Consider the following 11129-nt stretch of genomic DNA (forward strand, 5'->3'; position numbering starts at 1 on the left):
TGGGTGTATGGATCTACCTGTCAACATCCATGTCCAGTAGAGAAACAATTACAGAAGTCAGACCTCCCACCTTCTGCACCCTATAGAGATCTTTGGTCAATACTCCCAGAGGGAAAGAGAATAGGGAACTTTACTATAGAAGAAATGGGATAGGGAACTCTGGTGGTGGGAATTGTATGAATCGAACCCCCTCCCATAGTCTTGTCCATCATTATTAAATCATTATTAATAAAGAAAGAAAAAAGAAAGAAAAAGAAGTTGAAGAATAAGAAAACAAAGCAGAACTTGGACTGGGTTTGGTGTGTTGCACCAAAGTAAAGACTCTGGGGTTGGGGAGCAAAGGAGGACCTAGAGTGGGCTGAACTGTTATGTGGAAAACTGAGAGATGTTATACATGTACAAACTACTTTATTTTACTATTGACCATAAGCTATTAATCCCCCAATAAAGAAAAAAATAATAATAGCCAAGCCCATTTTTAATTTGCATATGCCTGAAAAATCCCAAATTCTCTCATAACTACTGGAAATATCAAAATCCAGAATTTACTACAGACAGCATTCCCAGAACTATGTAAAAGAGACCCAAGTCATATTTTTCCTTGAAATGCTCTCAGTGAAAGGATCGCCACTAAATGTTTGTACTGAAATCATAATCCTGGGCTTGCTTCAGTACACATAGACTAAAATTGGAACGATACAGAGAAGATTAGCATGGCCCCTGCACAAGAATAACACGCAAATTTATGAAGTATTCCATTTTTTTAACAACAAAACTTTCTGGTGAGAGAAAAAAAATAAATCATAATTCTCTGGTGTCTAGTGGTAGTGCAGCCAGTTAAGCGCATATGGTGCAAAGAGCAAGGACCAGCATAAGGATCCCAGTTCGAGCCCCCGTCTCCCCACCTGTAGGGGAGTCGCTTCACAGGCAGTGAAGCAGGTCTGCAGGTGCCTTTCTCTCCCCCTCTCTGTCTTCCCCTCCTCTCTCCATTTCTCTCTGTCCTATCCAACAACAACAACAGCAATAATAACTACAACAATAAAACAACAAGGGCAACAAAAGGGAATAAATAATAATAATAAATAAAAAAGAAAACATAATCCTCATAACAACTTGTGAGGGATTTTTTTAAAAAGAGAAATGATTATTAGATTTATATTTAAACTCAAATATAAAGCTAAAAGGATTGGGAAAACAAACAGAAAAACCCAAGGGACAAAAGTTTGTGCCTCAAAAAGTCAGGTTTATTTCGGAGTGGCTTCCAACTTCACCACTCTCAATACTGTCCTATAGTTACTGCTTCAGAAGTTAGCCAGGCAGTTCTAGCCTAGACTCACAGGGAGCAGACTCTTCTTTGGACATTGCAGAATAGATATTTTGAGCATGAACTCCAGGAGGTTTGATAGCAGATATACTTCATGTGGAACAGGAAGTTGGTTAGGAAGAACTGCAAAGAGATTCAAAAACAGTTTTGGTTCTCCTGTTCTTCTGTCCTATCCCCCCACCCTCCACTCACCCCACCCCCCCTTCCCTGCCCTTGTTGTTTGTAACTAGACAGATTGTATGTGCATTATTGAACCTTCTTTGTAACTGGCTGAACGGGGTCCAATGTGGGTTCAGCAGGTGGTCTCTGGCTACAGAAAGAACCTCATGGTTTTACTCATAGTCAGGCTGGCTTGCAGGGGACCCTGGTCACAGGTGTGTGTTAACTTGCAGGTCTCTCCAGTAAATTTGTATAATTCCCAACACTTGGGATGCACGTCTCCCTTCATTGTCTATTGATAACACAACATTCTTTAAGTAACGGAAAAACAGTTGTGGTCTAGGTATAAATGGTGAAAAGCTTTGCACATGGGAACTTAAAGGTACAGCATAATTAGTGATACCATGATAGTATAAGGTAGTAGAGCTAGAAGTAAAAATAAATAAATAAGTAAATAAAGCACTAAATTGAGGTGAATAAAAAATAAGTCTCTAAATTCTGGCAATCCACAAAATTCTCTCTCAATGAGACCATTCTAATTATCAATATAGCAAATTCCAGGAAATAGCCAATCGCTTGTCTCCTGAGAAGAATGAAGTCAAACAACAAACCCAGTTTGTCCTTTTTCCTTCCCGAGGCTCCCTAGGTATCAAAAGTCAGAAAAAACTTCTTGTAGAGAATACCAGTGTCTCCTGAGAAGACTCTGCATGGGACCAATAGATGTCTCAGTGGATGAAATAGACCCCTAACAATGCATGTGAGACCCTGTATTTACTGTCCTGTCCCACATGGGAGCACCATGAACACAATCAAGAGAACTCAATGAATAGTGAAGTGGTGCTCCCCTCCCCCCCACCTCTCTCTCCCTTTCCCTCTCTCTCTCTTCCATTTTTATCTCTTTTAACTCACTCTTCTCTCCCTATCAAAAAATACAAAATAAAAATTAGGATACAGGAGCAATTCAGCAGGGACACACATAAGAATGGCCCTGGTTTCATCCCCCAGCATCATATTGAAAAATAAAAGACTTGGGGGGCTGAAAAGTAGAACAGTGGGTTAAGTGCACATAGCACTAAGCACAAGGACTGGTTTAAGAATCCCTGTTTAGGGGCCGGGTAGTGGCGCACCTGGTTGAGCGACATGTTACAGTGGGAAAGAACCCAGGTTCGAGCCCCTGGCCCCACCTGCAGGGGGAAGAGCTTTGCAAATGGTAAAGCAGGGCTGCAGGTGTCTCTCTGTCTATCTCCTCCTTCCCTCTTGATTTCTGGCTGTTTCTATCCAATAAATAAAGATAATAAAATTAAAAAAAAAAAAGAATCCCAGTTCAAGCCCCCGTCTCCCCACCTGCAGGGGGGTCATTTCACAAGCGGTAAAGCAGGTCTGCAGGTGTCTACCTTTCTCTCCCCCCTCTTTCTATTTCTTTCTGTCCTATCCAACAACAACAGCAATGGCAACAATAGAAGAAGAAGGAGGAAGAGGAGGAGGAGGACAAGAAGAAGGACAAGGAGAAGAAAACACTTTGCAAATAGCTTGTCTTGTTATTTTTCTTGAGAGTCATGAAGCAAAGAGGCAAATCAAAGCCATGATATTCTTTCTTCTCTATGACTGCCTCACTCTTCACCTGATCTCATATCCCTTTCACCTTGGGTCTAGTATCCCTAGCTTATTTCTAGATTTCCATGCAAATAAACTGAATGATGAGTGAAATTCATTCTCAAACTTCACTGGAAATAGTCTCCAAGAGACTGTTCACCCTAAAACTGGAAATGTATCCAAAGGGGGTTAGAAGTCTCTCATTAAGCATAATGACTGGGAAAGGGAGAAATAACTTCATTTCTGTTCATTACTTGTATCAAAAAGGAACCACCTAACCAATATCCCCAATACAGATTTTCTAATGCTTTTATTTGTTTTAGGATCATTCCACAGAAGTCTCTTGTGTCATTGCCTATTCATCTAGTGCATGCCCAGTCCAGCTCTTTCTAAACCCCTCACCAGACTTTCTTCTCTCTGACTTCGTAGATAGAATTGTCCTAAAGGTCTACAGGGAAGCTTGCCCACTCACCTTGGCCAGAGGGTCAAGAAAGAGACACTTGCAGGCCTGGACTGATATATCTCTCTGGAAATGAGGCAGGAAGAGGCTGAATCCTTTCATAGTGGCAGCTGGTTCAATCTTAGCAGGCATCTGGCAACAGTCTGTTTGAAATAAAGGCAAAAAGAAGAAGAAGGAGAAGAAGAAGAAGAAGAAGAAGAAGAAGAAGAAGAAGAAGAAGAAGAAGAAGAAGAAGAAGAAGAAGAAGAAGAAGAAGAAGAAGAATGAGACAGTGATTCCAATATCCTCCTCAGGATTAACCAGCTCCACCTCATGTCTCCTTTCAGCCCACACTGCTCCTGTCACAGTGATAATAGTGGCAACAGTTGTGCAGTAATTAGGATCCCCCTGGGCCAATCAGTCACAATGACAACAGGATGCCAGCTTCTTCATGGCCAAAAACATCTTGACATAACTTCCTCTTTGCACTGCTCTCTCCCAGACTTGATTGTGTCCCCTAGTCACTGAAATCACTAAATCAAGCTGATACCAAGTGGGCAACATTTCTTCCACCCAAAAGTCAAAGTTAATTATTTTCCCAGCTTACTGACAGCAGCCCCAACTTAAGACCAAGTGGAAAGGTACCGGATTATTCTAAGTAACCTTTTTTGTTGAAGGTGGGTGTTTGTTTCTTTATTTCTTGGCTCTACTGTGAAGTTTCACAGGTTTTTCTGGCCCAATGAACATTTTCAATATATACATTCCTCCCAAAAATCATGTTAGGATAGCAACTCAGAATATGAAGATCACCTCCTTGCTAATCCTCTTTGTAACCTCACCATCTGAGACATATTCTGGATATACATTCTCTTCCTCTTCTGACTTCTTTTCACTGCTCTAAGTCCTTGAAAGAACAGCAACAGGTAAAAGAGGAAGGAGAAGAAACAAAAAGAAAAAACTACATATGTCTCTTAGTGAAATGAGAGACTCACCTGACTGCGCAAGAAAGTATCTCTCTTAGTTTTCTGATTCTAAGAGTGAGAGGGGGAAATGTAGTGATAAAATATAATACAAACTGAAGCCTGAAAAAAAAAATCCCTCTGTGCAGAAGGCCAAGCTGATCTAACGGTACTGCTAAAGACCCAAGATATCTATTATCACAATTGCCCACTCCCATTAACTCTTATCACCATAGTCAAACTTAATAGAACATAGCATTTCTATGCTACTAAGGACAATGGGTATGTTTCCCTTCCCTGAGACTCAAAATAAAGACAGTGTAAAAAAAAAAAAAAAAAACTTTCCTATTCCCTGGAGTCAATCCATCTAGTCCCATGACTAACTCACTTCAGGAATAAAGCTAGACTTGATTAAAAAAAAAAAAAAAAAAAAAAAAACCTCCAACATCCATCAGTGAGTTGTGTAACCTCCACAAGTACTAGGCAGAGTGGAGGGTGGAACAACAAAGATTTTCAAAGGCCCCTCAGTCTTTCCTTCAAAAGATCTTTGAAATGCCTAAGGCACCACTTTAATCCCAGATAAATACAGCAAAGGAGTCATACAGAAACAGGAAAAGACCATAAAGAAAGGATTTGATTGTATTTAAGAATTACTCATTCTGTTAGTTCTCTGCCTGTGGGTCTACCCTCCTGTCCCTACTAAAGGAGGAAATGACCATCTCCTTCTAATGCACTGAGTAGCCCATGGGCATCTAGAAATCAGAACAAACTTCTCAAGGAGGCCAGCAGAGCAAACAAGGGGTCATCCAGCAGAAAGATATCATAGACAACACCTGGTCTGTGCCAGCAGAAGGACGTCATAGGCAGCACCTGGTCTGCACATAGCTAATGAGACAAATTGGCGGTAGTGGCATGAGACAAATTAGCGGTAGTGGTGGTAAAGCCTGAGAGTTAACAAAAAAGTAAGACTTGATCAGTTACCATATCTTTGCATGATTGACAAGACTGAGTAAAGGTATGCTTCATACTTATCTTTGAGACCAAGCATATATATATATATATATATATACAGGGACACATGTCAGCCTGGCATATATGTCCATGAATATTAAGAAAAGAACATGACTTCCGGAGGCTGGAATATGAGCAGCAGCAGATCTGTTTCTCTCCTCTCCTCTCCTCTCCCGGATCAACTAGGAATACCAAAGGAGACCACCTGGGACTGAAACAAGACAGAACTAGAACGACTACAAGAACCCACCAAATCAACGGTGAGTGCAAACACACGTGGCTGGTGACAGAGAGGAGCCTATAGAGAGACTAAGTGGCTGGTAACAGTCCGGCAGTTTAACAGTTGAGACACCACCTCCAGTCTGTTCCACCAACAAGGGGATAGCTGAAGGGAGGAGAGGACTCCCTGGAGACTCACCAAGTGCAACTCTGAGTCTCCATTGCTACTGCCCTCAGAATCTGGAGCAGCAGCAGGGAGGGTCACTGGGGGACAGAGATCTATCCAGGAAACTCAGGAGAAGACCTATACCTTGGTGGCATAGCTGTGGGGCTGTGAAAGTGTCTTTGCATAACCACTGGACTATTTCTTCCACACCCTGCCTTATCTCTTGGTCAGGAGTCAGTGATTAAGCTAAGAAACCTACTTATAGTTTAGAATCCCTCAGGCTCCCATAACCTACAGAAAAGGAAAAAAAAAAAAAAGAGGCTTTTAAATCACTGAACTCCAACTCAGGGATTAAAAGACTATTGAAAAAACTGTTAACTTTCACCACCATGAACCCTTTAATTACCTTACTTAGACACAAGTCAATCCAGGAAATAGTGATCAGTAATTTGAAAAGTACTAAGAGAGGGAACTCATAACATAATATATAAAATGGGTAAACCAAAAAGAAGAAATATTGGAGAAACTAACCAGGACAACATTGTCCAACTAAAAGCCCCCCAAAGGGTGAAGCACAAAATAACAAGTTCAACATCCAAACATTAGCTAAGGAAATAATCACAGGAGTGAGTAAAGAGTTTGAAAGAATTGTAGTCAGAAATACAGGAACAACAAATGAGACTCTGGAAGAAAACACTAACTATCTCAAAGTTATTAGAGAGGTGAAAGCTGAAATAGCTGAGCTAATAACACAACTAGCTGAATAAGCTAAAACAGTATCAGAACAGGGAAACAAAATAGATGAACTCCAGAAAACAACAGAGGGCAGAGAGAATAGAATCAATGAGGCTGAAGACAAAATTAGCAAGATCAAGGATGAATTAGAGACAACTAAAAAAGAAATAAGAGATCTCAAAAAGAGATTAAAAGATGCTGAAAACAACAACAGAGACCTATGGGATGACTTCAAAAGAAACAATATATGCATTATTGGCTTACCAGAGGAAGAAAGAGAGGGAGAGGAAGAAAGCATTCTTCAGGCCATAATAGCTGAAAACTTCTCTAGTCTAGACAACATCGAAGATATAAAGATTCAAGAAGCCCAGAGGGTCCCAAACAGAATTAACCCAGACTTAAATTAAAGAAACCAAGACACATCATATTTAGAATGGAAAGGAATAAGGATAAAGAAAGGATCCTGAAGGCTGCAAGAGAAAAACAAAGAGTCACCTACAGAGAAAAACCCATAAGATTAGCAGCAGACTTCTCAACACAAACACTACAGGCCAGAAAAGAATGGCAAGATATCTATCAAGTTCTCAATGAAAAAGGCTTTCAACCAAGAATACTATATCCTGCTAGACTGTCATTCAGACTAGAGGGAAGCATCAAAACCTTCTCAGACAAGCAACAGTTGAAGGAATCAACTATCACCAAGCCTGCCCTGAAAGAAGTTCTGAAAGGTCTTATATAAACAGTCAGACCATCATAAATAGGACATATATCAGAACGCTCTAAAACTCTACAAGAATGGTGTTCAAATATCTTCAATATTTGATATCAATAAATGTCAATGGCCTGAATTCACCTATTAAAAGAAACAGAGTAGGAAGATGGATCAGAAAATACAACCCAAAAATATGCTGTCTACAGGAAACCCACCTAACTCAACAAGACAAACACAGACTTAAAGTGAAAGGATGGAAAACTGTTATACAAGTCAATGGCCCACAAAAAAGGGCAGGAACAGCTATTCTCATATCTGACATGATAGACTTTAAAATAAATAAGATTTAAAAAGATAGGAATGGACACTACTTAATGCTCAGAGGATCAGTCAATCAGGAGGACTTAACAATTATTAACATCTATGCACCCAATGAGAAGCCATCTAAATATATCAAGCATCTACTGAAAGAGCTACAGCAATATATTAACAGCAACACAGTCATAGTAGGGGACTTCAACACCCCACTCTCTCAACTTGACAGATCATCCAGGCAGAAAATCAATAAAGACATAAGGGAGCTAAATGAAGAGATAGATAAACTAGAACTATTGGACATTTTCAGAGTCATTCATCCCAAGAAACTGGAATACACATTTTACTCAAATCCAAATGGGTCATTCTCAAGGATAGACCATATGTTAGGCCACAAAGACAGCATCAGCCAATTCAAGAGCATTGAAATCATCCCAAGCATATTCTCAGACCACAGTGGAATTAAACTAACACTTAACAATGAACAAAAGATTAATAATAGTCCCAAAAAGTGGAAGCTCAACAGTACACTTCTTAACAACCTCTGGGTCAAAGAAGAAATCAAGGAAGAAATCAGAATGTTTCGAGACTTCAATGAAAATGAAGGCACAAGCTATCAAAATATTTGGGACACACCTAAGATAGTACTGAGAGGGAAGTTCATAGCTATACAAGCACACATTAGGAAACAAGAAAAAGCACAAATAAATAGCCTGATTGCACAACTTAAAGACCTAGAAGAAGAAGAACAACGAAACCCTAAAGCAACCAGAAGGACAGAAATCACTAAAGTTAGAGCAGAAATCAATAACATTGAGAATAAGAACACCATACAAAAGATCAACGAAAGTAAATGTTGGTTCTTCGAAAGAGTGAACAAAATCGACAAACCTTTAGCCAGACTCACAAAACAAAAAAGGGAGAAGACACAAATAAATAGGATAGTAAATGAAAGAGGAGATATCACAACAGACACCACAGAAATTCAACATATCATGCAAGGCTTCTATGAACAACTATATGCCACCAAGCTAGAAAACCTGGAAGAAATGGACAATTCCTTAGATACCTACCTACTTCCAAAACTAAGTAAAGAGGAAGTTGATAACAAGAACAGGCCCATCACAGCCAATGAAATTGAAACAGTTATCAAAAATCTCCCCAAATATAAAAGTCCTGGACCAGATGGTTTTACAAATGAATTCTACAAAACCTTCAAAGAAGAACTAATACCTCTACTTTTAAAAGTCTTCCAGAAGATTGAACACATTGGAATACTCCCTTCCAGCTTCTATGAAGCTAACATCACTCTGATACCAAAAGCAGACAGGGGCACAACCAAAAAAGACAACTACAGACCAATAACTCTGATGAACATAGATGATAAAATATTGAACAAAATTCTAGCCTACCGGATACAGCAGTATATTAAAAAGATTGTTCATCATGACCAAGTGGGGTTTATCCCAGGCATGCAATGTTGGTTTAACATATGTAAATAAATCAATGTGAACCACCACATCAACAAAAGCAAGACCAAAATCCACATGGTCATATCAATAGATGCAGAGAAAGCCTTTGACAAAATACAACATCCCTTTATGATCAAAACACTACAAAAAAATGGGAATAGATGGAAAATTCCTGAAGATAGTGGAGTCTATATATAGCAAACCTACAGCCAACATCATACTCAATGGTGAAAAACTGGAAGCATTTCCACTCAGATCAGGTAATAGACAGGGCTGCCCACTATCACCATTACTATTCAGCATAGTGTTGGAAGTTCTTGCCATAGCAATAAGGCAGGAGCAAGGAATTAAAGGGATACAGATTGGAAGAGAAGAAGTCAAACACTTCCTATTTGCAGATGACATGATAGTATACACAGAAAAACCTAAGGAATCCAGCAAGAAGCTTTTGGAAATCATCTGGCAATACAGTAAGATTTCAGGCTACAAAATTAACATTCAAAAGTCAGTGACATTCCTCTATGCAAACACTAAGCTAGAAGAAATTGAAATCCAGAAATCAATTCCTTTTACTATAGCAACAAAAACAATAAAATATCTAGGAGTAAACCTAACCAAAGAAGTAAAAGACTTGTATACTGAAAATTATGAGTCACTACTCTAGGAAATTGAAAAAGACACAAAGAAGTGGGAAGATATTCCATGTTCATGGGTTGGTAGAATTAACATCATCAAAATGAATATACTACCAAGAGCCATCTACAAATTTAATGCTATCCCCATCAAGATCCCAAGCACATTGTTTAGGAGAATAGATCAAATGCTACAAATGTTTATCTGGAACCAGAAAAGACCTAGAATTGCTAAAACAATCTTGATAAAAAAGAACAGAACCAGAGGCATCACACTCTCAGATCCCAAATTGTATTATAGGGCTATTGTCATCAAAACTGCTTGGTACTGGAACATGAATAGCCACACTGACCAGTGGAATAAAATTGATAGCCCAGAAGTGATCCCCTACACCTATGGACATCTAATCTTTGACAAAGGGGCTCAGACTATTAAATGGGGAAACCAGAGTCTCTTCAACAAGTGGTGTTGGAAACAATGGGTTGAAACATGCAGAAGAATGAAACTGAACCACTGTATTTCATCAAATACAAAAGTAAATTCCAAGTGGATCAAGGACTTGGATGTTAGACCACACACTATCAGATACTTAGAATAAAATATTGGCAGAACTCCTTTCCGCATACACTTTAAAGACATCTTCAATGAAACAAATCCAATTACAAAGAAGACTAAGGCAAGTATAAACCTATGGGACTACATCAAATTAAAAAGCTTCTTCACAGCAAAAGAAACCACTACCCAAACCAAGAGAACCCTCACTACCCAAACCAAGAGAACCCTCACAGAATGGGAGAAGATCTTTACATGCCAAACATCAGACAAGAGGTTAATAACCAACATATATAAAGAGCTTGCCAAACTCAACAACAAGACAACAAATAACCCCACCCCAAAATGGGGGGAGGACATGGACAGAATATTCACCACAGAAGAGATCCAAAAGGCTGAGAAGCACATGAAAAAATGCTCCATGTCTCTGATTGTCAGAGAAATGCAAATTAAGACAACAATGAGATACCACTTCACTCCTGTGAGAATGTCATACAACAGAAAAGGTAACAGCAGCAAATGCTGGAGAGGGTGTGGGGTCAAAGGAACCCTCCTACACTGCTGGTGGGAATGTAAATTGGTCCAACCTCTGTGGAGAACAGTCTGGAGAACTCTCAGAAGGCTAGACATGGACTACACTATGATCCTGCAATTCCTCTCCTGGGAATATATCCTAAGGAACCCAACACATCCATCCAAAAAGATCTGTGTACACATATGTTCTTGGCAGCACAGTTTGTAATATCCAAAACCTGGAAGCAACCCAGGTGTCCAACAACAGATGAGTGGCTGAGCAAGTAGTGGTATATATATACAGTGGAATACTACTCAGCTGTAAAA

The 11129-nt window shown here is 39.5% G+C and overlaps 1 non-coding gene across 1 annotated transcript; it reads left to right on the forward strand.

Moving 5' to 3' along the window:
- Nucleotides 1-661: 661 nt before the first annotated feature.
- Nucleotides 662-765, forward strand: LOC132538416 (U6 spliceosomal RNA). The gene has a single exon (XR_009549784.1). It is a non-coding gene; the product is annotated as a U6 spliceosomal RNA (small nuclear RNA).
- The last annotated feature ends 10364 nt before the right edge of the window (nt 766-11129 follow it).

This window comes from Erinaceus europaeus, chromosome 4 (genome assembly GCF_950295315.1).
Source record: "Erinaceus europaeus chromosome 4, mEriEur2.1, whole genome shotgun sequence".
NCBI lineage: Eukaryota > Metazoa > Chordata > Mammalia > Eulipotyphla > Erinaceidae > Erinaceus > Erinaceus europaeus.